General features: G+C 44.5%; 1 protein-coding gene across 12 annotated transcripts in view; it reads left to right on the top strand.

Annotated features, from left to right (window-relative positions):
- Positions 1–26,980, top strand: part of LHFPL2 (LHFPL tetraspan subfamily member 2) — a 285,866-nt gene that overhangs the window by 126,750 nt on the left and 132,136 nt on the right. For 9 of the 12 annotated variants that reach the window (XR_008698773.1, XR_008698772.1, XR_008698768.1 and 6 more), the window contains one exon: positions 136–229. The gene's annotated coding sequence lies outside the window, so the exon portion shown is untranslated. Of the gene's footprint in view, positions 1–135; positions 230–1,607; positions 1,925–25,951; positions 25,967–26,980 lie in introns of those variants that run through there. The other 3 variants (XR_008698784.1, XR_008698789.1, XR_008698790.1) reach the window with 3 other exon arrangements.

The raw sequence follows: 26,980 nt of genomic DNA, 5'->3' as shown, positions 1-26,980 counted from the left end.
ACAACCCCTTGGCCGGGTGACGTTGGTCAGGTGCTCTGAGACCAAGGAGCCTTAGGCAGGGTCTGTGGGTCTTTACTGGGACTATTCCAGGACTGGCTATTCCAAGGTAACAAAAGGCCCTCTCTTGTTTTTCAGGGAACCTGGGAAGCACACTTGAGTTCACAGCTGGCCTGTGGTTTTTACATCTCATCAGGGACTCACAGCCTTATCTTCGCTCCTCCCCATACAGGTAAGGGGTTGTTTCATTTTCAGGCTGCTTGTGGGAAAACTTGAGCTGTGCCATGCACTCTGATAACCACCCCGTGCGTTAAAAAGAAAACCCTTAAATATTTAAGGCAGCTCCTCTAAGAAAGGTATGAAGTAGTCACCTGCCCCATTGAGTTATCTGGTGACAATGTTTACTGACCTGCCTGGCTTTCTCCTGCGCGTTGCTGGCCACCCAGTACTCTTTGCTGGGCACCCTTCTCTCCATTTGAGTTGGTAGTTTAGAACTCCTTTTCCTCATTTAGAACTCAGCCCATGTTCTGCTTGTTATTACAAACTGTCTAAAGGAGAGGGTATTCGGAGCACAGTCCTTTCCAGCGGACGCCTCGCCGCCTCCCCTCACACAGCCCACGGCATGAGCCTGTGGGCAGCTCTGCTTTGCTTGTTTGAACACTTCTTTTCCTCTGGTCTGTGAGTTCTTTTTGCTACCATTTACCGTGGTTCCTGGCATGGAACAGACTTCCGGTGAATGAGTGAGTGTTCGTCTGAGAAGAAAAAATTGCCCTAGTAAACAAACCTGAGGCACCAGCAGCAAAAAATGATACTGTATTCCTAAGCCAGTGAACTGAGATGTAGAGTGCCTTTTTGGAGTCATTACATGGCTGTTTGCTCACATTACCACGGGTAATTGAGAATTTGTCATAATATGTTAAGTCGGCAGGAGTTTAGATTCTTAGCCCTGTTGAAAAGGATAAGAAGTCAGGAGTGTCAGTAAGGTGTTAGCTGACAGCCTGGGGCCCTAAGCTGCCAGTCTCCTTGGCTACGGGAAGAGACACCTGTCCTGCCCACCAGCCTCTGGGAGCCCTGGGCAGCCTCAGGACTGACCTGTAACTGATTTTATCGGCAGTAATGGGGCAAAAAAACCCGTAGCTTTGACCAATTTACAACTCATAGGAAATAAAAATATTTCCAAAGTACGGTTTACATAATTTTGATAAAAAGTTTTAAATCCTGCATTTCCGTGTTCCCCTTAGTACGCTGGGACCTTTGAGAGACACTCCGATTACCTGGAGGGGATTTTGCTTCATCATGTTGGTGGGGAGTAGCAACCCCTCTGGCAGTGGTTCACCTGTATGTGGAGCCGGAATGGGGCCTGGGTCCTTTCAGGAACTGACCAGTGGCTGAGTTCAGAGAAGCGAGGGTGGAGCTGGGGCGGGGGGATCTGAAATCTGACCAAAGACCACTTTCACGCACGTCTCGAGTGTTGGCTCCTGCCTTCTTATCCTGCCGATGCGTGAACACTACTCATTGTCCAGTCTTTCCAGTTGCTTTGTTTGGGTGTGTGCAGCATGAACGCAAAGAGAAAGAAGTTGTGTTCTGGTTCCTGTGTGTGCTTTCCACAGCCTAGGAGAGGTACGGGCCAGCTAGTCCCATGCAGAAAAGCAGTCCCGACACCACGGTTTCTTCTACCTGGAACCGAGTCCCATCCATATACAGCTGCCTGCGGGAGAGATCAGTGCAAGGCAAAGCGGTGCAGGGAATTTGACTCTCACCTGAATCTGTTCATCTTCAAGGTTCCTAGGGCTTGAATAGAGGGAGGGTTTCAGCTTTGCCCAGGGATCTCTCGTCTCCATGGACTCCAGCTTGTCTATTGTAACTTGAAAGATAAGTGAAGAAAACAATTACAGTTTAAAAGCCCAGATGTTAAAAATAAAAGCTGAGTATTAAAGTATGAGTGAGTGTTAGCTTTTTAGTAGGTTTTGGAATTTGAGATATTATCAACTGGTTTGTGTTGCACCGTGCCCGCAGAAGCTGAGTGCAAGGTGGTGTGTGCGTCTGGGCTTCATGCTGCCAGACACATGGGGAGTTCTTGTCAATTTACGGTAATAGCCACTCACTGAGTTCCATGGAGGTCTCTGATTCTCAGAGTGCTCCCTGTTTTCCGGTAACAATTCTAATTTGGCTAGAAAAACAAGTGAGGCAGGTCAAGTCGTCAGGTACTGAGCTGGTCCCCTTCCACACACTGGTGTGGGTTCCGGGATGCTTCACAGAGCTCTCTCATTGAATCTTTTTTCTGGGGGGAGGTGGAGCTGTGTCGCATGTGGGATCCTAGTTCCCCAGCCAGGGATGGATCCCGTACTGCCCTGCAGTGTAAGCGCAGGGTGTTAACCACCGGACCCCCGGAGAAGTCCCTCTCACTGAATCCTGACAACTCCACATCATTGTAATTTTAAAGTCCAAGAAGTAGTGATCGAGTTCCTGAATTTCCTTAGAGTGTCTGAACTTTGTGTTTCTTTCAATTCAGGGTTTGCTCTTGGTCAGGTTTTGCTGAGGACTGCTCGTGCCCCAGCAGCAGCAGTAGAAATTGTGTATCAGGACACATGAGTGCATGTGTGTTTGCTGTAGCTGTTTTGGAGCTTGGCCTTGATCCAAAGACACTGTCCAGACTGGGCCCCTGGTATCCAGAGCAGACTTTTGGGAGCAGTCGGAGCAAAGGCGACTAGTGGACACAGCAACTGATCTGCTGGCTGTGGACTCCGCTGCTGTTAGCCATGACCACTGAGCTCCTTTATTGCTGAAGGAAGTGTGAACCCAGACAGCGGCTGCTGACAGACCCTCTCACTCAATGGCACGTCTTCCCTTGGGTGTCTGGTGTTCCAGGTGGAGCCTTTAGCTTCGGGTGAGCCTTTATCTTATCTTTTTCTTAAGAAGCAAAAATATCTAAGATTAAGTTTCATTATAAAACTACAGCCAAGTTTTGACATCTCTGGGCAAGAGCTGGCTTTTTTCCCACTTCCAGTATCTAACCGATGCATAATTCGGGAACCACTTTTTACTCTGATAAGGGTGCTTGTCAGCTGTGAGTTGGCCCGTTTTATCTACCGTGGGAGTTCTGTTACTGATGTGAAAGGAAACTTATAAATACATGTTTCCCAGGAAACGTTGGTTTTAAAAGGGCTGGAGATGTTGTTTTGATCACTGTCATGTCCTCTGCAGTTGTGAAATGACTATTTTCTATTTCTTAGAGACTTTTTACAACTATGGATCTGAGTTGAAAGGAGCCCTTCCCATCAGTTCAGTTCAGTTCAACTAGTCAAGTCCGACTCTTTGCAACCCCATGGATTGTAGCACACCAGGCTTCCCTATCCATCTCCAACTCCTAAAGCTTGCTCAAACTCATGTCCGTTGAATCAGTGATGCCATCCAACCATCTCATCCTTGGTCATCCCCTTCTCCTCCCACCTTCAATCTTTCCTAGCATCAGGGTCTTTACTCGTGAGTCAGCTCTTCACATCAGATGGCCAAAGTATTGGAGTTTCAGCTTCAGCATCAGTCCTTCCAATGAATATTCAGGTCTGATTTCCTTTAGGATGGACTGGTTGGATCTTCTTGCTGTCCAAGGGATTCTCAAGCATCTTCTCCAACACCGCAGTTCAAAAGCATCAATTCTTCTGTGCTCAGCTTTCTGTATAGTCCAGCTCTTATATCCATACATGACTACTGGAAAAACCATAGCCTTAACTAGACGGACCTTTGTTGGTAAAGTAATGTCTCTGCTTTTTAATATGCTAAGTTGGTCATAGCTTTTCTTCCAAGGAGCAGGCGTTTTTTAATTTCATGGCTGCAGTCACTATCTGCAGTGATTTTGAAGCCCCCAAAAATAAAGTCTGTCACTGTTTCCATTGTTTCCCCATCTATTTGCCATGAAGTGATTGGACCAGATGCCATCGTCTTAGTTTTCTGAATGTTGAGTTTTAAGCCAGCTTTTTCATTCTCCTCTTTCACTTTCAACAAGAGGCTGTTTAGTTTTTTGCTTTCGGCCATAAGGGTGGTGTCATCTGCGTATCTGACGTTATTGATATTTCTCCCAGCAATCTTGATTCCAGCTTGTGCTTCATCCAGCCTGGCATTTCTCATGATGTACTCTGCATATAAGTTAAATAAGCAGAGTAACAGTATACAGCCTTGACATACTCCTTACCTGATTTGGAACTAGTCTGTTGTTCCATGTCCTTGACCTGGATACAGATTTCTCAGGAGGCAGGTCAGATGGTCTGGTATTCCCATCTCTTTCAGAATTTTTCCACAGTTTGTTATGATCCACACAGGCAAAGGCTTTGGTTAGTCAATAAAGCAGAAGTAGATATTTTCCTGGAACTCTCTTACTTTCTTGATGATCCAGTGGATGTTGGCAATTTGATCTCTGGTTCCTCTGCCTTTTCTAAATCTAGCTCGAACATCTGGAAGTTCATGGTTCATGTATTGTTGAAGCCTGGCTTGGAGAATTTTGAGCATTACTTTGCTAGTGTGTAAGATGAGTACAATTGTGTGGTAGTTTGAACATTCTTTGGCATTGCCTTTCTTTGGGTTTGGAATGAAAACTGACCTTTTCCAAAGTTCCAAAAAATAGCAAGGAGAGATAAGAAAGCCTTCCTCAGTGATCAATGCAAAGAAACAGAGGAAAACAATAGAATGAAAAAGACTAGGGATCTCTTCAAGAAAATTAGAGATACCAAGGGACCATTTCATGCAAAGATGGGCACAATAAAGGGCAGAGATGGTATGGACCTAACAGAAGCAGAAGATATTAAGAAGAGGTGGCAAGAATACACAGAACTATACAAAAAAGATCTTCATGACCCAGATAATGATGATACAGGGATCACTCACCTGGAGCCAGACATCCTGGAATGCAAAGTCAAGTGGGTCTTAGGAAACATCACCACAAACAAAGCTTTCACATAACTGGGTAATAAAAGTAACTTTTCCAGATAGGCAAAAGAGAGTGAAAAAGTTCTCAGCATTTTAAATGATTCTTCTTCTCTGCGGCAGTCCCCAGCTTTTTTGGCCCCAGGGACCAGTTTCACGGAGGACCCTTTCTCTAGGGACTAGGGACTCGGGGTGGGGTGGGTTTCAGGATCATTCAGGCACGTTTCATTTCCTGTGCACTTTATTTCTCTTATTACATCAGCTTCATCGCAGATCATCAGGCATTAGATCCCGGAGGTTGGGGACCCCTACTGCAGAGCATTTTTCAATGGAGCGGTTTCTGAGGCTTTCGGAATTCTCTTCTCTCAGGTTCCTTCTTCAAAGCTAAAGGAAGCCTTGATTGGCTCCCTTTACACCAGACATGGATGCTGCTCTTTCCTCTCCTTTATTTCCTGGTGGGCAAGCCCTGCTGCTCACCTCGCCTGTGTTTTATCTGCCTGCCTGGGGTTGCTGCAGAGAAGTGCTGCTACCCTTTATGGCTACAATCTGAAAAAGAAAACAGCCAAAGCTCCACGAGTCCCAGCAGGCTGGTGGAAACCATTCTCATCCTCCTTGTTCCTGGGTTCAAAGTGCGCTTCGCATTTTATGGGGGCGATGGGCCCTCCCACAGTGCTTGTTTGAATGGGCCTGCCTTTGAGCCTGGTGGACAATTAACCACACTGACCTCCTCTCACTTTAACCTTTCTGGCCAGGTTGCCCTTCCCGCTCTAGTGAGAGGCGGCTGCTGGCCCTTTGAGTGGAGCACCAGGCAGGGGTGGGGAAACATTTGATCCTCTTCAAAGGGGATGTCTCTGAAGCATGAAGATTGAACTGATTGTGACCCCACCAGACGGGGGAAGCAGAAGCGCCCTCTGGAGAACTGGCTGGGAGGAGGAAGCCGTCAATTACTAATCCCGTTGGCCAGTGGGGTCTTCAGGGTCTCATATCCGTTTGAAAGAGAGAGAATCAGGGTTGAAGGTAATAAAATAGGCCTTAAATTAGAGGAGCAGGGGGTCATTTTTATCTAATTTTGTGGTTGTTACTGAGGGATAAAAGGCAGAGGAGATAATTTCATTAGCCCCTTTGAGATCTTTATCACGGGGCGATGGCACTTGGGGATGGAGTTGAGCCTCACAGGGGCTGGCCGGTTCCCTCCTGGTAAACACAGAGCCCAATTTCCATAGCACCGGGGAGCCTTGGGGAAGCCCAGTGACCATTTAGGGCACTGTGGTCAGGAACAGCGTTTCCTGCTGCAAGTGAGTGTTAGTGACTTCAGCTGATACAGGGCCCAGTGGACCACTTGACCCATCACTGAGGCATGTGGTATTCACACTGAAAATACAGACATCTGCCCAATAAGAGAGCTTGTTCAGAGCTGAGATGGTGTCTTTGACTCTGAGGAAGGCTTGTCAGTTATCTGTTGTCGAGGTCACTGCTTCAGAGCATGGCAGTGCTGGAGTTCCCATGAGCCGAGCAGTGTTTGGGTGCTGGGGGGCGAGCAGCACAGCAAGGCTGTGCCTTCTATTTGATGGGCCCTAGAGGCTGAAGCTCCAGTACTTTGGCCAGCTGATGTGAGCTGCCAACTCACTGGAAAAGACCCTGATGCTGGGAAGGATTCAGGAGAAGGGGACGACAGAGGACGAGATGGTTGGATAGCATCAACAACTCGATGGACATAAACTTGGGCAAACTCCGGGAGATGGTGAGGGATAGGGAAGCCTGCCATGCTGCAGTCCATGGGGGCGCAAAGAGCTGGACACGACTGAGTGACTGAACAGCAACAACGAATTCTGTTCATGGTGTACTTGTATTTCTGCTGCTTCATAAAGGCCTTGCTGGGCAGGCAGGGATTTCTGTCCATGTTTCCGGAGACAGGAGCGAGACAGGAGCGAGGCAGGGAGGGGATGTGTGATTTACCTCCATCTCTGGCAGGGAAGTGCAGGATCTGGGATTCTAGCCCTGGACCTCAGACGTTCAGATTAAGTCCTCCCTGACGGTAATGAGAAGAAACAGAGGGAAGAGGAGGAAGGGATGAATTATGCATCTTTGATTGCAACAGAGGGGAGAGAAAAGTATGATGATCAATAGATAGTTCTCTGCACCAGCCACCAGTAGGCACCGTTCCCCAAGGCAGCCTGGGTTCTTTCTGAGGGTGAGCATAGGTGGACAGGGCAGAGGCTGGAAGGGGTGGGATAGGAAGGCTTTTTGTATGAAGCAGTCCTAAGTAAAGTGTCCAGTTACATATGGAGACCCTGTGCGTGTGATCAGAGAGGCCACGACACCCATTGTTAGCATCACTGATTCGGGCTAATTTATTTTGGGGGCACAGCCTCTTCTGAGGGCTTCCCAGGTAGCTCAGCTGGTAAAGAATCTGCCTGCAATTCAGGGTACCCCGGTTTGATTCCTGGGTTGGGAAGTTCCCCTGGAGAAGGGATAGGTTACCCACTCCCGTGTTCTTGGACTTCCCTGGTGGCTCAGATGGTAAAGAATCCGCCTGCAATGTGGGAAACCTCGGTTCTATCCCTGGGTTGGGAAGATCCCCTGGAGAAGGGAATGGTCAACCCACTCCAGTATTCTGGCCTGGAGAATTCCATGGACAGAAGAGCCTGGCGGGCTACAGTCCACGGGTCGCAAAGAGTCAGGCAGGACTGAGCGACTAAGCACAGCACAGCAGCCACGTGCATCTTTATTTACACTCTTACTATCTCCAATCTGCTCACTTTCCAGTCTCCAGCTTCCCCTTCTCTACTGTAGACATTTCTGCTTAGTTTTGAACTTAGCTTGGAATAAAAAGAAAACTTCTATTAAGATGTGCTAATAAAAACCTTAACCACTGGTAAGTACCTTTAACCACACAGCTTCAGAGTGTTTAATTGCTGTAAAAATCTATCCCCCCATTGATTAAAGAGCTGATATTTGCAAGTTGATCGTGGAGACTGTAGATGCCTCCCTTTGTGGATGTGGTGCCCTTGGGAACTCCAGCCAATGTGTTTCTGAAATGTTATCTGAGGGGAATTCAGGGGGTGGGGGTGGGGTGGGGACAGAAGGTTTTCACTTGTTTCCCTAATGCTTCTCCGTATCCTATACAGATTATCTTTGTGCTGCAGTCCTCGGAGGCAGGAGCCCCCTTTCTTTGGCCATATGCTCTTCCTTTCTTTCGTTGCTGTGGCTAATCAGAAGTTGGCCAGACTTTAGTGTCTCTTAAAATCCTTTCTCTCTGGTCGTGTCCAGGAAGTTGAAGTGCAGTGTCAGAAATGATACGAGTTGATGAAGAAGAAATAAACAGACCCAGGCAACACGTGAAGAAGCCTTGGCTGCCCTGCTCCTGTTTTTCTGTCGTTCTGATCTCAAGGAACCAGATTTCCTCCACGTAGCAGGAACGCAGCCATGATCGCCCCTGTGCCAAGGAGCCTGGGCCACGTCTGCCTGTGGGTCTTCTAGATTAGGGCTACGCTTAGGCTCCTAAACCCTGGGATGAAAATGTGTCGTTTATGCTTGGCAGAGTGCAGAGAAGTCACACGTCTGCCGCCTGAGCTATATGAATATGGAGTAAAAATAGCATCTGTTCGGGGAAGCAGAACATTCCAGAATGCTTCGGTCCCCTCTTGGCACCAAAAGAGAGAGTGGAGAATAGGAGAGCAGAGAGGGACTTGAAAGAGCTTCTTGTTCAAGCCTTTTAATTTCAGCTCAGGACACTGAATGACTTGGCTCAACCTCTGTCCCTGCCTGTCTTGTTTGGACAGCTTCGTATCTTTGGTCCCCAGCATGCGTTAGGTGCTTCCCGTGCACTTGAGTGAATGATACACGTGAAGCTATGACTCCCAACTCCTAGTCTAGTGCTCCTTGAGATACTTTTATAGGCTGAAAAGTCTGTAAAAAATGGTGTCGAGTAGCTTGTATGTAGTTGAGACTTTCTTGAGATTACATGTAGATTAGAAAAGTGAGACGTAGCAAGATTAAACTGATTCCTTACAATCAGCAGTGCAGCTGAGGGGAAGACAGGCTTTCTCAGGCTCAGGGGTGGCTGGGAGGCAGGATGCCATGTGGAGGGGGTGGCCCCAATCACTCTGCCTCCCTGGCAGAGTCAGAACGGTGGTGGAAGTTGGGCTTGAAATTGCCCTTCTACCCAAGAACAGTACTCGATGGCCAGAGCCCACCCTCCTTTTGTGTGTGTGTGTGTGTCTGTCTGTCTGTCTGTATACATGGCACTGTGGGTGTGAGTGGAAGGTCCAGATACTTTGAGTGCTGCAGCCATAGGAGAAGGACTCAGTCCTCCACACTGATAGATGCCGTTGGCCAGTAAATCAGGCTCTCCACCACTCCTAGCCTTATTTTGAAAATTGCAGCCTTGCTGTCAGTGGCCCTAGCCAAGTAAACCAAATTGAGCAGTGTCACATGCCTAGAGACCCACGGTGGCAAGTACACAGCTACTTTCAGGCTTGTAATTCAAAGCATCATGATTCATTTATCTCCCTTGTTTAATGTCCCAGTTAAGTCACAGAGTTACCATTGCAAGGGAATTTTAAAATTTAGAATAGTTTGTTGTTGATCAGTCACTAAGTCGTGTCCAGTTCTTTGCGATCCCACGGACTGTAGCATGCTGGGCTCCCCTGTCCTTCACCATCTCCCAGAGTTTGCTCAAACTCATGTCCATTGAATTGGTGATGCTGTCTAACCATCTCCCCTTCTGCCACCACCATCTCCTCCTGCCCTTAGTCTTTACCAGCATCAGGATCTTTTCCAGGGTCTCTTCGCATTTGTTGGCCGAAGTATTGGAGCTTCAGCATCAGTCCTTCCAAAGAATATTCAGTGTTGATTTCCTTTAGGATTGACTGGTCTGATCTCCTTGCTGTCCAAGGGACTCTCAAGAGTCTTCTCCAACACCACAGTTCGAAAGCATCAATTCTTCAGCACTCAGCCTTCTTTATGGTCCAACCCTCACACCCATACATGACTACTGGAAAAACCATAGCTTTGGCTATATGCACCTTGTTGGCCAAGTGATGTCTCTGCTTTTTAATATGCTGTCTAGCTTTGTCACAGCTTTCCTTCCAAGGAGCAAGTGTCTTTTAATTTCATGGCTGCAGTCACCATCTGCAGTGTTTTGGTTATAGGAGATTAATTGAAGATAAAAAGCTGCCAAAGAGAATTTTTAAGGTCAAGATATTTTGTTTGAATTCACAAACACTGGAGTGATGCTGTTGTTTACTGCTTGGTAAGTTTCATCCACACCTTCTGACACAGCCTCCCGGTTTGGCTGGGTGTGTTATGTGGAATTTCTTTGCTGCCTCAGAGGGAGAGAGCACAGCTCCCGCTGAAAACCTGTTTCACCCAAAAGTTCCTTCACAGGCTCATGAGACGGGTATGAATGCTGGGTCATGTGGCACCTCTTTGCTTCTGTTTAGGAAATGGGCAGCAGACATCCAGTCTCCTGGTGGGTCAGAAGACAAGCTGTAGTATAACCCTGATTGATGACTACAGGAAGAATCTGCTGAGTTATCAGCTTCTGCTCTGTATTATAGATCACAGGGCTTATTGATCTAAAGCTGGCATGCGTTCTGCAGGCCAGAGGTGGGTCTGACTGGGTCTCCATAGCAGCAAGAAAAATGATGACCGCTGGATAAGTTATGTGGTCTTGAGTAAAAAGAGCAAATAATCTTGCACAGTGGCATCAATCATCACTTTGTTTTTTGGTGAAAGTCGGGCTTGAGGAAGTGACTTTGTGGTAGTGCTGGCATGGTCTAGTATTTGAACTTCTCGTGGAGGCTGTTCCTTGGCACTGATACAGTTCTTTGTGATCTTGTCCTGCGTTGTCCAATGTTAGCTTAGCGCTTTGGCAGTGAACAGTAAATATTACACTCGAACCTGGAACATTCTATGTGAAAAACCATGCAAATTAAGAACAAATTCAATTTTTAAGAACACATATATGTTGATAAAAACAGTGTGTTTGGGACATCTGGTTTCTTGAATTCAGTTACATGTGGGGAAGCTTGATTATCCTCTGCAGGCTTCTTAAAAGTACACAGAAGAGTGAGATGAGAGTGCATGACTTCCTGGCTACGAGCCTTGAGCCTTTATGAAGGGTAATTTAGAAAGCAAACCTTTTTGTAGAAAGGTGTTTTGGTACTGCCTGTTGGTGAAGGCATACTTTTTGTTTATTTATTATTTTATTGCATGTGACATTGTTTCAATTCAGTAGTTCTCTTGATCTTTCTTCTCTCCTTTTTCTTCGTAAGCAGTCTATGGGGATCTGTAACCTCAATGACAAGAAAAGGACTAATGGACGTTTATATAGTAGTGTTCGTGTTTACAAAATTGAACGCTGAGATGTGATGGAATTCTGTATTCATAGGGTTCCAACTTGCTGTAAAAATTTAATAAGTTATAAGATTGATTCATATTTGTGATTTTCTTATTTTAAAATGAAACTCCCCAACTAGGTATAAATCACGTTCAGTGCAGTTTTATAGGGAGTAAGGGTGTAAGAATCAAAGTTTGTAGTTCTTCTGCAAGCATCTTGCTTCTGTTTTTGTAACACACATCAGATGAGTCTTTCATGGGCTCTTCTCTCTTTCTTCCAAGTATATTGTTGTTGTTCAGTCTCCCAGTCATGTCTGACTCTTTGTGGCCCCACGGACTGCAGCATGCCAGGCCTCCCTGTCCCTCATCATCTCCCGGAGTTTGCCCAAGTTTATGATGTTCATTGCATTGGTGATGCCAGCCAGCCATCTCATCCTCTGATGCCCTCTTCCATGTATACCTCTGTATTTTCTATAGGTTATTTCCTCTTCTGCCTTGCTCTCTCCTCAGAATGAAGATTAAATCCCTGATCATCACTGCAGTTTCATTAGCCCCTGTTTATGAGGCCTCAACCGTAGAGTCTTCACGAGAGGACCGGGTTCTTCCTGAAGTTGGGCTGGGTTCCAGGGATGCCTGGGTCCATGTCTTTGGGTCCTTTCTGGATCCCAGTTGTACCTAGCAAGCAGCCCGGCTCACCTTGAATCACAAGGGCATGCATTTTCTGTAGCCTAAACATGTTAATGATTAAACACACAGGATTAGATATTGTTTGGTGAGTGTGCAGCCTGTTTGAGGATTTTTACCAATTAACAAGCACAAGAGAACTATATATCAGACTCTTTGGAGGAATGAGTGCTTGGGAGACAGCCCTTCTGAGCCCCGGGTTGCCCCAGGAGGAGCGGGCTCTGTGTTCGGACAGGACCTGCGGTGGGGCGGAATCAGCCTTGAGTCAGGCAGGCCTGGGCTCCAGGCCCCACCTCCCACTGCCAGGATCCATGACCCCAGGCGAGTTACCGATCTCACCAGGCCTTAGCTTCCTTTTCTGTGAAATGGAGATAATCATAGGCTCACTGGGTAGAATTGTTATAATAATAAAGGAGGTAGCTTTCTGTAGGCAGATCTGGAACCCAGTAAGCAGCGGTTATCACCACTGTTGCTAATACAACAGGAACAAGTTTGACTTTAAGGGAATCCAAGAACTCTGGAAGTTTCTCCCAGATTGTTGGCCTCCTGTGTTGGTGCCCAGAGCACTTGTGTAGCTGGCGTTTTAAGGCCCTTTCCACCCACCTCTGAGTTTCCTGGCGCTCCTTGTCTTGCTTGTCCAGCTTCTGTAAACCAGCCTCTCCCAGGGCCTCCTTTGCTTTAAGGATCAAAGGAGTTCTAGAGAATTTTGACATGAGGTAAAATTAATGGTCATTTAAAAGCTGAGTTCGTCCTGTGGTCAGATTTGTTATTGGGTGTGTGTTCCTCGGGCCTGAGGCCCTTGCTCAGTGGCAATGTGTGGGACAGCTAAGGGTCTCCCTCCAGGAGGGGAAATCTTCATTGGAAACGGGTTGCAGAATGCGAAAGTTTATAAAAAGTGTTTATGTTTGTCCTGGGAGAAAGGTAACACATCACAGGCCATTAACAGGCCTGGCTCACACTGCAGCGTGCACCAACCCAGCAATGTAATTTATTTCACGGAGGGAATTGTGGTTTTTCGTGCCCTGGATAGGTGTCACTGAAACCTTGTTTCAAGAGGAAAATAGCAATTAATGTTAGAAACAAGAACTACTAGCCTTACAAATTTGTGGTGGAAGAGACCCAATAAAAATGACTATCAGAAGTTCCCCAAAGGTGAACATCAGCGTTTATAAATAGTGTTTTCTCCCTGGTAACCTGACAGCTCTTGCTTTGTAAGTATAAACCAAAGTAGGACTGCCCCAAACAGAGCAGGGCATGTGCGAATGTTCCTGCAGGGAAGAAAGTCGGCCCAGGCTGTGGGCCGGGCAGGCAGGCGTCTGCATTGGCTTAGGGACAGGTGGCAGAGGACCGGCTGTGTTTGGTCAGATTAGGCCATGTCTGTGTCATTGCTTATTGTTCCCCTGCTGGGAGATGACAGATGGGAGAGGCTGTCCTGAAAGAGCGGCTGTTAATCTATAACTCGGGGTTTGCTTGTACCCATGCATAAACATTTCAGCTCATTATTTTCAGAAACAAAAGACCAGAGCATATGGGAGCCCTTTGGTTCTGATTCATTTAAAGTTTGTTTTTTGGTTTGTCTGTCTGTAGTATTGCTGATGTAACTGGGTCATCTAAATTAAAAGTGACTCTTAAAAATTAAGTGAAAAAATGATTTCAAGATGAGAACTATGATTTTCCGACTTTGAAGAGAACTCTTTCCTTAAAATGACACTTTCCAGTGGAGCGTGGCATCTGTGCGTTTAGCTGATAGAAATTCAGCTTCCCATGCACAGTGCAAAAATAGGGGAGAGAGAAGTGACGATGAAAATGCTGCGGAGCTGCTAACAGTCTGCTCTGTTAGAGTGGGTGCTTTAGAGCAGCGGTCCCCAACCTCCGGGATCTAAGGCCTGACGATCTGAGGTGGAGCTGATTTAATAATAATAGAGATGAGCTGCACGATAAAGACACTTGAGTCTTCCCTAGACCATCACCAGTCCAGGGAAAAAATTGTCTTCCACGAAACTGGTCCCTGGTGCCAAAAAGATTGGGGATTGCTGCTTTATATGTAGCAGGATTTCTCAGCCTTGCCACCACGGGCACCTTTGTGCTGAGTCATTTCTTGGCTGTGAGGCTGTCCTGTGTGTTGCAGGCTATTCAGCACCATCCCTGGTCTCTGCCGACTAGAGGCTATCAGAACTCACTTCCTCTGGTTGTAAAGATCCAAACCATCTCCAGACATGGCCTCTTGTCCTCTATGAGCTGGGGGCAGGAAGCAGGCAAAGGCAAGATCCTTCTGGCTGACAACCCATGCCTTGGAGTGAGAGTGTTAGAGATTCTTTTCCCTCTGTTGTTACCGAAGTGATCTGGGTTCCAGGTCCTCTGATGCATCATCTTGCCTTACTGGGTATGATTGGGTTAAAAGAAAATAAAAAGTGAGGCCTAATGAGTGTAAATTGCAAAGGGTAACTTGGAGAAACTGAGTTTACAGCATTAGCGATTACGTCTCAAGGGAGAGCGACCTCAGTGAAATCTCCTAGAAGTTTCTGAAGGCCAAAACCTTATAAAGAAAAGCGATTGGTCCTTTTACAGAAATCCTTGCCTTGTCAGTTGAGAACTGACACTATTTCTTGGTAATAGTGGGGGCTCGTGGCCAATTTCTAACCCCAAGTCTGTTGATTGCATCTGGATAATGTCACTGGGCTGTTTCCCTGCTGTTTTTGACCAATTTTCTGAAAAGCAGTCATTCTGGTTCCTTTTTCTCAGGCTCAACATCCCCAAACAGGCAGTTCTGAAAGGATATATTCAAGGCTCAGCGCCAACCACCTTTGGAGAATCTTTGAATTATTTTTTTATACAAGTTCTGCCTTGGTGGTGGGAACACTGCTATTCAAGCCCTGAGCTGGCATGTAAGGGGTCTGCCCTGTGCAGAATGGCAGGTGCCCCAGAGGACAGTCCCAGCTAAACCCAGCCTTCCAGCCACCCCCATCGACATGTGAATGAAGCCATATTGGACCCTCCAGACTAGCACATCCACCCACTGCCTAAGGACCCCATTGCCATGTGGAATAGAAGCATCACATCAGCTGCTCCTTCCCCAGATTCCTGGTACACAAAATGTGAGACACTATCAAAGTCGTTTAAATGACCCCTAAAAAATTAAATTGGGCTTCCCCAGTGGCTCAGCAGTAAAGAATCTACCTGGAGGTGACTACCTTGGAATTCTTGCCACCATCCCCTCCTGGCTTTGTGATTTTTGTGCAGAATATCCCGAGAACCAATCCTTAGTCAGGACGGCTGCAAAGAAAACCTGAGAAATGAGATTGGCATTTGCCAAGGGAATGGCAGAGTGGGGAAGAGAGGAATGGAGGGAAGCACGGAGGAGGAGGGTGGGAGAGAGGTGGAGACGTGAGAGGCTGGAGGACGCTGGGATGGTTGGTCCCGGGAATCCACATCCCGACACCAGCTCCACCAAGGGGAGTGCTCTCTGGTCGTCATCTAGGGGAGCTACCTTCAGATGGTCTTGCTGGTGTGTCACCCCACAAAGTGGCAGAGAAGAGAGGGCAGGCTGAGGAAGGAGTTTGCTGGTTGTGTTTCTTGCTTATCCGTCGTTATGACTTCTCGGTTATTTGCATTTTTGGAACCAAGTGAGTGGTTCCCTATGTGTCAGAATATAGGTTCTTATTAAGTGTAGCACCAGGTTTTGAATCCAAATTGGATTTTTTTCTTTTGGGACAATCTGAGTTTTTTTGCATAAGGATGAACAAAGGAAAGGACTTCTGTTGATTGGAGATTGTCTAGCAGGTCTTAATTTGAAATCTTGGGTTTAGAGTTTATGAAAGAACAGATTAAGCATGCCTGCCATATATGGATTTGCTTTTAGAAAACAGTGTTCTTTTAGCTGCTGAGTCCTGATGCCTTTTCAAACATTTGGGTTGGTTTTAGTCTAACTGCCAGTTCAACAGTGCAGCATTGAGGCAGGAAAGGAAGGAAGTCTGGCATGTGGAGTCTTCTTGTCTCTCCTTCCTTTCTTCCTCTGCCTTTGCTTTCTAACAGGTATTTTTTGGTTTAAATTTCTTGACGTCCTTTTGATGTGCTTTTCTGTTTACCGTAATGGTTCTCAACTGAGTCAACCCTGAATGCTCTCCCTACCCCCTCTACATACCAGGGGTGTTTGGATCTGGAATGGGGATTTTAAGATCCCCAGTTTTAGGAAATAGGGACCAGGAACCCTAAATATCTGTGCTGGAATCCCTCCTGAAGTGTTGATTAATACTGCCCGCATTGTGCATGCAAGTCAAAGGCTCTTCTGCAGTTTATGGTAGAGAAAGAATCTTGAACCTTGATTTATTAACTGACCAGCTAAGATTAAATAAGCTAGTGGGGTTTGAGTGGTTAAAAGGCAAGGCTGTGGAGCCAAACTGCCTAGATTTGAAACTAGCTCTAACATTTACCAGCTGGAGGGTCTTTGGGAAGTTAACTGGCTCTAACATTTCCCAGCTGGGTGATCTTTGGGAAGTTAACCAGCTCTAATGTTTCCCAGCTGGATGATCTTTGAGACACTAATTAAAGTCTCTGCTTCAATCCCCTCATCTGTAATTAGGGGTTAATAATACTTCATAGGTTTTTGGGACAATCAAACAGGTTAGAACAATATTTGGCATATTTTAAGTATTCAGTAGTTACTTCTTAAAACTCAGCATTCAAAACATGAAGATCATGGCATCCAGTCCCATTACTTCATGGCAAATAGATGGAGAAAAGTGAAAACAGTGACAGATTTTATTTTCTTGGTCTCCAAAATCACTCTGGACTGTGACTGCAGCCACAAAATTAAAAGATGCTGCTCCTTGGAAGAAAAGCAATGACAAACCTAGACAGCATATTAAAAAGCAGAGACATCACTTTACCAGCAAAGGTCTGTATAGTGAAAGCTATGGGTTTTCCTATAGTCAGGTACAGATGTAAGAGTTGGACCATAAAGAAGGATGAGGACCATATAGAGGGCTGAGCACCAAAGAACTGATGCTTTCAAATTGTGGTGCTGAAGACTCCTGAGAGTCCTGTGGACTGCAAGGAGATCAAAACAGTTAATCCTAAAGGAAATCAATACTGAATATTCATTAAAAGGACTGATGCTGAAGCTGAAGCTCCAATACTTTGGGCACCTGATGCGAAGAGCCAACTCATTGGAAAAGACTGATGCTGGGAAAGATTGAGGGCAAGAGGAGAAGGGGGCAACAGAGGATGAGATGGTTGGATGGCATCACTGATTCAATGGATACGAGTTTGAGCAAACTCCAGGAGATAGTGAAGGACAAGGAAGCCTGGCGTGCTGTAGTCCATGGGGTTGCAAAGAGTCAGACATGACTTAGCAACTGATCAACAATGAGAAGTTACTTCTTTCTAATAGAAAACCATTCTAAATCATCTCAAGGCCTTCCCCCTATTCTTAAATCTTTTAGTCTGTTGTTTCCTTTTTCTAAATATGAGCTGTATTGATGTTCACATATTTATATTTGCAGAACCAATATGAATTTTTCCACAATTTTAAGTTCAAATATAACAAAATGATTTAAGAGTATTTCTTGAAGACTTTTAATAAAATGGGTAGAGTCTTGCAATAGAAACAAAATTTGTATGCCCGATACCATGAGAAGAACTTGTACTAGATTTAAGATTGCTTTTCTAATTCTAGAGGTGGCACTGGAAAGTACATTCTTTCTTCTTGAAATGAGTGGGTTTACCCAGAGCCTCAGATATTCAGAGTATGGGTGTGTAATAATGAGCTTTCTTGACTTCCCCACCCTCCTGATACCTAATGGAGATGAGAACCCTAGCCAGAGAAGATGGGCGGCTGTGAAAGTCACTCAGTCGTGTCCGACTCTTTGGGACCCCATGGACTATACAGTCCATGGAATTCTCCAGGCCAGAATACTGGAGTGGGTAGCCTTTCCCTTCTCCAGGGGATCTTCCCAACCCAGGAATCGAACCAGGGTCTCCTGCATTGCAGGCATATTCTTTACCAACTGAGCTATCAGGGAAGCCCAAAGGTGGGTAGAGCTGTTTTATAATGATAGCATTCGTCTATTGGCCTTCCTTGGGAGTCCAGCTAGAAGTGGTGCCTGTGCACACCAGGCTGGTCTGCCCACAGCCTTGAGGGAGGGAGATGAGACAAGGCTCAGGCCAGGACTGTTCAGGCATACTTTACCCATGAAGGGTTTGAAAACTTAGAGCTAAACCCCGTCACCCACTGATGTCACTAACATACCATTAGCACCCCAGTCATCAGTCAGGACGCGTTGTTTCTAGGTTCTGTTCTTCAGCTGTTGTAGAGTGCTCTCTGGCCACCTAAGAAAAAGGATGTTATTATTAAGTGGCATTTGCTTCATAGGCTGTGGGGAGGGTACTGACCCCAGGGCTCCCTTACAAAGATGGCTGCTGATTATTTCCAATAATAATTTCCAATTATTTCCCCAGTAACCCTTTAATTGTGATATTTAGTGCCAGTGATATTTAGCCCCATTTTGTACCTGATGAAACTGAGTCACAGGTTTGACAACTCTCCCCCACAAGCTTCCTAAAAACTTCTTATGCCTAAACAGTTTCTCCTTACCCCAGACAATTCCATGCCCAAAAGGTTTGACAACTTTCCCAAGACTGTATAACCAATAGTAGGAGAACTGGATTTTGGACCACATCTCTGCTTGATCCAAATCCTATTTAAAATCACTACTTTGGTCTTTCTCTTAGTATGAAATAGACATGGATAGTCCAGTTGCAAATGGATTAAAGAATTTGAGAATAACCAGCAAGCACAGGCAAATGAAAATTAGGAGAAGATAGGAGAAGGTTGACTTTATGTAAACAGAAGACAGTAATAATTAGCATCTGTTTTGTGCCAGATGCTACAACGTCTCCTATGGAGTATTAGACCCATTTTATAGATGGGCAATAGAGACTCAGTGAGTATAAGTAGCCCGTGTAAATAACACAACCTGTAGGTGAAAAGAAGGGATATAAATTCTATTCTCACCACATGATACTGTGAAAAGGCTGGGAAGGTCTCATTGTCCCATCACTTCCACTCCTAGGGTACATGGGAAAATCCTGGAATTCATTCCCAGGAAAACCCAATGTCTGTTCCAGGCTTCTCACTGTCATATGGAATCAACAGCCTTTACTTTGAATTCATTTTCCATCAGTGAAACTTACCCATGGCTAAAGAGAGAAATGTGGCTTCCCAGATGGTGCTAGTGGTAAAGAACCCACCCACCAATGCAGGAGACGTAAGAGATGCAGGTTCGATCCCTGGGTCAGGAAGATCCCCTGGAGATGGGGAACTACTCCAGTGGAAATGGCAACCTACTCCAGTATTCCTGCCTGGGAGATCCCATGGACAGAGGAGCCCAGCTGACCACAGTCCATGGGGTCGCAAAGAGTTGGACACAACTGAGCGTCTGAGCACAAAGAAAGAAACAGTCCACAAGGGGGAGGGAGAAGGCTGGCAAAGGAGGCATGACCTCTAAGTTGTCGATTCCAGGAACTTGGCCTTGTTCCTCTGAAGAACCTGGCGAAGAGCCAGTGAGCATGGCATTCTTTACACAGCAAATGCATCAGCTTCAGTGCACAGCTGCCTGTCCATTGAGCCACCCCATCCTTCTGGTGCCTTATCTGCCCAGAGGACCTGAGGATTGCCAGGCGTGCATGTGGTGGAGCTCACTGGGGAGGAGGAGCTGGGATGTGTCTGTCTGACCTCGAGCAATTAGTGGGCCATTGGAGCATCATAAAGGATGGCTCTTTGCTTGGTCTAATTCATTAGGAAACCACTATCGCCCCAGCTCGTTTGGTGCCGGACTTGAGGACAGTGTAGACAGAGGACCAAGTACTGCTATAAAACGGAGTCCAGTGCTTTTGATTCCGCCCCTGGCACCGGGCCTCTGAGCCATCATTACAGGAGCTGGTTTCATACAAGTAATTCTGGGTCCTGGGGCAAGGAATGAAACGGCAGCCTTTGTGTCGGGGAAATGTACCATGGGTAGGGAGTTGACTGCTTATTAGTTTACTCTTTCAGCCAAATTATTTTTGTTGCTGTTAAAAATTAATTTTAATAATTGCTTTTGGATCAAGCTGTTGAATAACCAAGCCAAGTTTTCACGCCCAATGAACTTTTATAGCAAACTCTCCTCTCTTTATGGGGTTATTATGAGGATGATATTTGTAAAACACTTTAACTGCTTACCAGAAGGCTCTGGATAAATAGTGGTCATACTTTCAGAGTTTTGGAGGAATGGATCTCCAGTGGCATTCCAGTCCTAAAAGATGCAGATCGCCCTCTCCTACTAACCATTTGCTTTAGTGACTATTTTCCGATTCTTAATTTCTAAAGAGCCTCCTGTACAAAAGACTGGGGTGATTTTTATATTTCCATAACTATATTTGACTGGTTTTTAAAAAAATCTGTTTAAGAGGAAATGTTTTCAGAGTATCAAAGTTTGAATAGTAAGTAGATAGTTGGAAATGCTCCATTGTCAACGAACAGCCAACTTTGCATTAGTTTGTAACAGAATGTCTGGTGAAAGCAGTATGCATTACTTTAAAGGAATATATTTTTGTCTTACTGTTCTCTTTTGCCTTTTGTCAGGAAAGACACCAAAACATAAAATTTGTTGTTCTTTCGTACTGTGGGATTTTAAAGAATTAAGCACCGTGTGTGTGTGTGTGTGTGTGTTTATGTATGTGTAAGGGTTTGTCTGTACCACATGTGGGGAGAACGGAGTTACAAAAAGACTCCTCTTTGTGGCCTTAGTACATTCTGAGTTTTAACAACAGATTTTTGTAAACCTCAAAGTTTGAGCTCCCACATGATCCATTATGCACACAGCAACTGTCAGGATTGTACAAAGTGAACCTTAGAGTGTATTCATTCCCTGCTTAAGAATCTTCCAGTCCTTTCCTACTACGTATAGGATGAAGTCCAAATTCCTTGTGGTGATTCATGAAGCAGCAATGTGATGGCTTTATGGTAGCCTGGTGTAATAATCAATATGATGGCTTCATGGTAGCCTAGCCTACACACTAATGAGTGAATCTTTATACAGTTTTTATGGCATACAGCATTACATTCATATTCACAATATAATATTGGAAGCATTGTTACTTAAAAACATCTGTGATGATAGGCTGATATGCAATTTCTCCAGTTATGAGAGAGTCATGCTGTACTGTAATACAATCCTTTGAAAGCAAAGTTATAAATTGGTAAGAAAACAAACACATTATTAGTTTTATATTAAATGTTACTCATCATATACCTATGTAAGTGTAGACTAGAATCCACTTATATGCATTCATGACCTACTTTACTTTTTCTGAATTTTTTTGATATTTCTAGGCTACATCGTTCATCTGTGAGTTTTTTAAATTGTCTCGAACCTCCAAAAAAGTTTCCAGTATGTTTAATTAAAAAAAAAATCTGTGTGTAGCTGAACCCATGCCGTTCAAATTCCTGTGTTGTTCAAGGGTCAGCTGTGTTTGGTGGGTGTGCTTAGACTGCCTCCTCTCTGCTCTCTTCTGTTGCTGCTGCTAAGTCGCTTCAGTCGTGTCCAGCTCTGTGCAACCCCATAGACGGCAGCCCACCAGGCTCCCCCGTCCCTGGGATTCTCCAGGTAAGAACACTGGAGTGGGGTGCCATTTCCTTCTCCCTCTTCTTCTGTTACCTCCTGGTAAAGCTTCATTTAAGCACCATCCCCTGCTTGGACAGGGCACATGCTGAGTGCAGAGAACCCAGCTGGCATTTCCTGAACTAGGACAGCAAGGTGGGCATGTGCTGCCCAGGAGGCTGGTCTGGTGAGCTTGTGGGGCTGACCGGCGGTTGCTGTGCTCAGCCTGGGATCCAGGCCAGGCTGGGACGATGACTGCAGAAGTGCTGGAGCTGCTAAGTCAGGGAGACACTCCCGGGCCTGCAGGTCAGGCTGTGTCCATTCAGGAACTTCTGATGTATGGCGGTGAATTTTCATCCTGTAAAAAAGGGGTGACTGTTACCCTCTCAAGGAGAAAAGATTCTTTTTTTTGTATATTAATGACTTTTTCTCACCCACCACCCCCCTCCCCCGGCCCAATGGAAGAAGCTTAATTTTCTGGTTTCTTTTCTGTTGTGTGTTTTGGTGTTTTTTTTTTTTTATTTTAAAGCTTAATGCAGAAAGTTCAAACAGTACATAAAGGTACAGGTACAGGGAAAACCATGCCAAGTACTCACCTTATCAAGATAATTATTGCCCATATTTTTTATGATTGTTACACGTAGATACATACAACCTCAGATATATGAAATCATAGGCATTGTTTCATTCTTTGCTTCACAATACATTGTGGTAGTCTTGCCATGTCAATAAATTTAGGCACCTCCTTTTTAATATCTGAAGAACATTCCGTGTAATGAATGTCTCTGGTTTATTTATTAAGTCTCTTATAGACAGAATATTTTCCCTGTTAGGAATAGTGCTCCATTAAACACCCTTGTACTATCCTCTGTCTCACAGGGTAAACGGATTAAAACTGCTGAGTCAGAGTATTTTGGGTTTTCATGTGGGTTAACTGACTACCATCAGAAAGGTTGAACCATTCTTTATTACCCCATAATGAAGGAAAGTCCTTGCTGACTTTCCTTAATGTTGTACATTAATGTATTTTATTAAATGACTGCATCATTTCCCAAACTTTTTAGCTACTTTTTTTTTTCTTGGCAAATTTATTTGAGATAACCATTTGAGGAGAGATTTGTATGATGAAAATTAATGATTAATTTTGTAGCCTCAGTGGTTAAAAACCAAAAATGAATATCCAGTGTACATTTTCCCTGACATTATTTTCATATGCAGTTATGTCTTTGGCTTGCGTATAAAGTAGTCTCTACAGTGGAGGTTATGCAGTTAAAACAGTGCCCTTTTCCAATCTTTATTTTGGACAACCTGTCATGCTCCATATTTTCATGTTACTCCCAAAACTTTGCCAAAAAGGACTGACAGTAGAAATAACAAATACTATTTTGTAATTTGGTAGGGATTTTAAAAAGGAACTCTTGAGTTCTTATTTGGAGGTATAATCTTCAGGTGGAGTATTCTGGCATTTCTGCTAAGGAAGCTCTGCATTCATGATCGGCTCTGGTTTCTTCTAGAATGCTTTCTCCCTTCCTTTCCGACCGTGAGTTTTCCCAGATCCGTGTGATTCATGACCTGTTGTTCTGCCTCTTTGAACTTTATCTCCTTGATCTCATTTGTCCATCCCCTGGTGTCACCTGAAACTTTTTACCAGTTCACTGATTAATTGCTTATCTTTCTCCTGCACTTTCTTGAGTTCATCTAATGATAGGGATATCATGTATCTTCTTAAAAAGCTTTTTTGGTGTGTGTTCTTTTACTGCCCAGAGTGATTTAACATTTGAAGTTCATTACATGCTCCCTTCATCTGGGTCCACAAACCACAGACTTTGGCCGTTGAGATTATTGCAACACCAAAGTGTAGGTACCTTTTAGCTTAAGGGAAAAAACAATACCAACTTTGGTTGGTTGGACCCTTATTTGGAATTTGAACGGATGAGTTTTAAAGTGGTTTGAGAGAGTTTTTTGCCCTTAATGTCTTGTCTCCTCATTAGGTAAAGCCTTTCAAACGAGCTAGACTTTTCATGCTGAATTTTGATTTAAAAGACTGGAATCACTAACTGGAAGGCAGGGATGGCTAGTAAAGAGGCTAGTCTAGAATAAATTGGGAATGAGAGGTGGGAAACCAGAGGAAGGGAGTAACTTGGATGTATAAAAAAGACATTTTGGAGAAGGTCTTTGGAGCAAATATGGCAAATTTTATTTGTAATTAGATGATCACTTATTTTTAAAGGTCTTTCTCATCAGAGTGGCAAGATATGAACCTATGGAAGGAGATGCCCAACAACTTTGGGTGTAGATTCATAAAAGCTGTGGGTCTGTGATAGACTCAGTGGGGCTGCTGTCTTTTCATACCCAGTACTCAGGCTGCAGGGCAAATCAGAATGCAGGGGACTTGCAGTGGGGCACACTGAATAAAGTGCTTGCTCGTCCATCTAACTGAATGACAGGGGTCTGGGCTAAAATTGACTACTCTGTGACAGCTCATGTTGTTTTCCAGCAAACAGCTGGATTGCCCCAGTGTCTAAGCCTGCTCATGGTGAGTTGTATGAAAATGAATCTTTCAGGACACCAAGGTACTACCAAACCGTTCCTCTAGTGCTGTTTAATAACTCACACTCTTGGTGCAGTAAGTGGTAGTTAATTACCGAGTCTTTGATCCACTGGGGAACCGTTTGGTAATTACTGCTTCATTGCTGTTTAATAAACGTCTGTCTCGTGCATGAAGTAGCTCTGTGCAGTAATTCATGGCCTAGTCCCTAGTGGTGGGAAAAAGTCAATGCCTCTTCCAGGAATGTGCATCTGAAACCAGATGGTCACTTCGGCATAAAGCAAGCAAATGTGAAATAAAATCTTTCAGTTGGTGCTCTCTGTACTTTTGGATTTCGTAAACTAGGTGTTCTTTGAAACTGTTTCTATTGTGGTGGTTGGTTGATTTTCAGTGTTTAGAGATATATTTAAGGTTGTTAAATTTTTGATTTTGTCAAAAAAAAAAAAAATTTTTTTTTCGCTTAAGAAGCCTGACTTGAGAGCTTGTTGCCTAGGGCATTGTGGGCACTTGGTAAATACCTGTTGAGTTGAATGGAGTCATGCATTTTAGGACAGGCTTTTTTGCTGATGACTTTTTCCTGTTTATGTTTTTTTCTCCTCTTTCATGAGAGCTCATACTGAAGATGGTAATTTTGTGAAATGTGTTCTTAAATGTCATTAACTAGAGAAATTTCTCTTTATGTGGTGATGGTGAGGGTTAAATAGCACACGTGAAAGCTTTGGAAGGGCCTCAAACCAGACCGTAAATGTAGGGTAATTAATATTGTCCACTGACAATACTACATAGAAATGATTGATCTTGGATTATTTGAAGTTCTGGGGAATTCTAAATTGTAGAGCTGATTAAAGATAACCCACCTGCAGGTTGTTGCATCTTGATACCTGGGTGAAATTTATGACAGATCAAAGGAGAAAGTCTTGAAATTGATTTAATTAAAATTGATGCTTTAAAAAAGGAGCACAGTGGTTGCCTTTTCTAGTGATTTTGCCCATCGTAGAAGCCAGATATGTCATAAGATGACCCGTTTGAATTCTATTCAGTTTAGATGGTATTGTGGTCATGGTGGTGGTAATGGTGACATAAAAGATCCTGCAAATCCTGGTGAGTACTTTGAAGGACGGTGGAAGGAATGATTGACAGCTAGTGCCATAGAGAAGTGGTCCATGAAACAGGTTCCTAGAATGGCTGATGCCCAGGTTGGAGCCATCTGTTTCTCAGACAGATGTTGTCCTGTTTGGATACTGAGGGATACATCAGTGCATGTCTTGCTCCTAATAGCCACCCGCTTTTGAAGTTGCATCGATTGCCTGGATGTCCTGTAGAATGTCTCGTTTTGTCAGCTAATCAACAGTTCATTGAAACACTTCATTAAACTCCTCTCTCTAATAATGTCTAAAACATAATTTAAACCCTAGGCAAACCAATGCTTCTGTCACCTGGCTTCAGAAGCCCATGAACACAGGCAAAGCTGTGTTCTGCAGTGGGGCTGGAAAGGCTTTTCTTACCCCAAAGATAATGGAAACTTCCCATCACATTTTCTGATAAAAGACATTTGAAGAGATGAGTTTTCAGATGCATTATTTTGTACAGGTTTGTTCAGCAAATTACTAATGTATGAATCTGTAAACACATTGATCAGATGTAAAGTTAAGTACATTCTTGAGAAAATTCACCATGTCTTTAATCCTAGTGGTTTAGTGCTATGGTTTAAGTAGAGGGATTCAGGGAGTTCATAAGTGCAGGGAATAGAATAAACAAAAAGGATTGAAGGAATGTGTCCTGAACAGCGTTGATGTAGAACCTCAGTCCTCATTTCTCTCCCCAGGGATCCTGTTGGCCTTATTGTGAAGCCAACCTTCAAGAGCAGAGATTCATTTTAATAAAACAAATTAAAATATTAATTTAAATGGTCAGAGTGTACATGTGATGTTGGCGTGAGTACAGGTTTCTTTGATCACATAGCAATCTATTATTGGTCTCTGCTTTGACTTTCTACAGTTTGTGTCTCTTCAGCAGCGTTATAGGCACTAGTCACCAAACTGCCACAGGTTGAATTCTCTCGTGTGTGTCTCTGATTTAGATTCTGAGCTTCTATTCACCTGCGATTGTTCTGTGGTTGGAAGTAGTGAGCAGGTACTGTTGTATTTTAAATATGTAGCATTATTGTAATTTACATTCTGTATAGGTGCACAGACCACATTCAGCTCACTTTGAATAGCCCATGTAAGAAATTGACCCTTGAACAATGAGGGAGGTAGGGGTACCAGTCCTCCATGCAATTGGGAATTTGAGTATAGTTGATAGTCAGCCCTCTCTGTCTCTGGTTCCTCCATATTTGCAGATTCGTCCAATCAGGGATCGTGTCATACTGTAGTATTTACCACTGAAAACCATCCACATGTAAGTGGACCCATGCACTTCAAACCCGAGTTGTTCAGGGTTCGCCCGTATTTCATCCTTTTGTGTGGCATAGCTGCTTCACTAGCCCATATTAGGGCACTGGAGTCCTTTTCAGTTTGAGGCTGGCATAAATAATTCTGCTGCAAACATTTTTAAGCAGATTGGCTTTCCCACTGGAGTCTGTTCTTAGGGATGTTTCCCCAAGAGAAACGCCTCCTGGTAAAGGGTGTGGACTCGTGCGGCTTCCCATTTGCTTCAAGCACCCTCTGAGGAGATGTAATGAGAAAGAAAAAGATGACTGGAGGGAAAGGAGTTGTCTCTGAGGTTTGAAACCTTCGAATCGGTAAGAGGAGAGTTTTCAGATCCTTGAATGGAGACTTTGCCTGCTGCCGACTGATTAGTGATTAGTTGGATGTAGCGGTTCAGAGCACAGGCTGTGGGTTCACCTGTTACC

This window comes from Bubalus kerabau, chromosome 10, assembly GCF_029407905.1.
Source record: "Bubalus kerabau isolate K-KA32 ecotype Philippines breed swamp buffalo chromosome 10, PCC_UOA_SB_1v2, whole genome shotgun sequence".
In the NCBI taxonomy this organism is placed as follows: domain Eukaryota; kingdom Metazoa; phylum Chordata; class Mammalia; order Artiodactyla; family Bovidae; genus Bubalus; species Bubalus kerabau.
The sequence above is the reverse complement of the archived record's forward strand: the minus strand, read 5'-3'. Positions and strand labels throughout refer to the sequence as shown.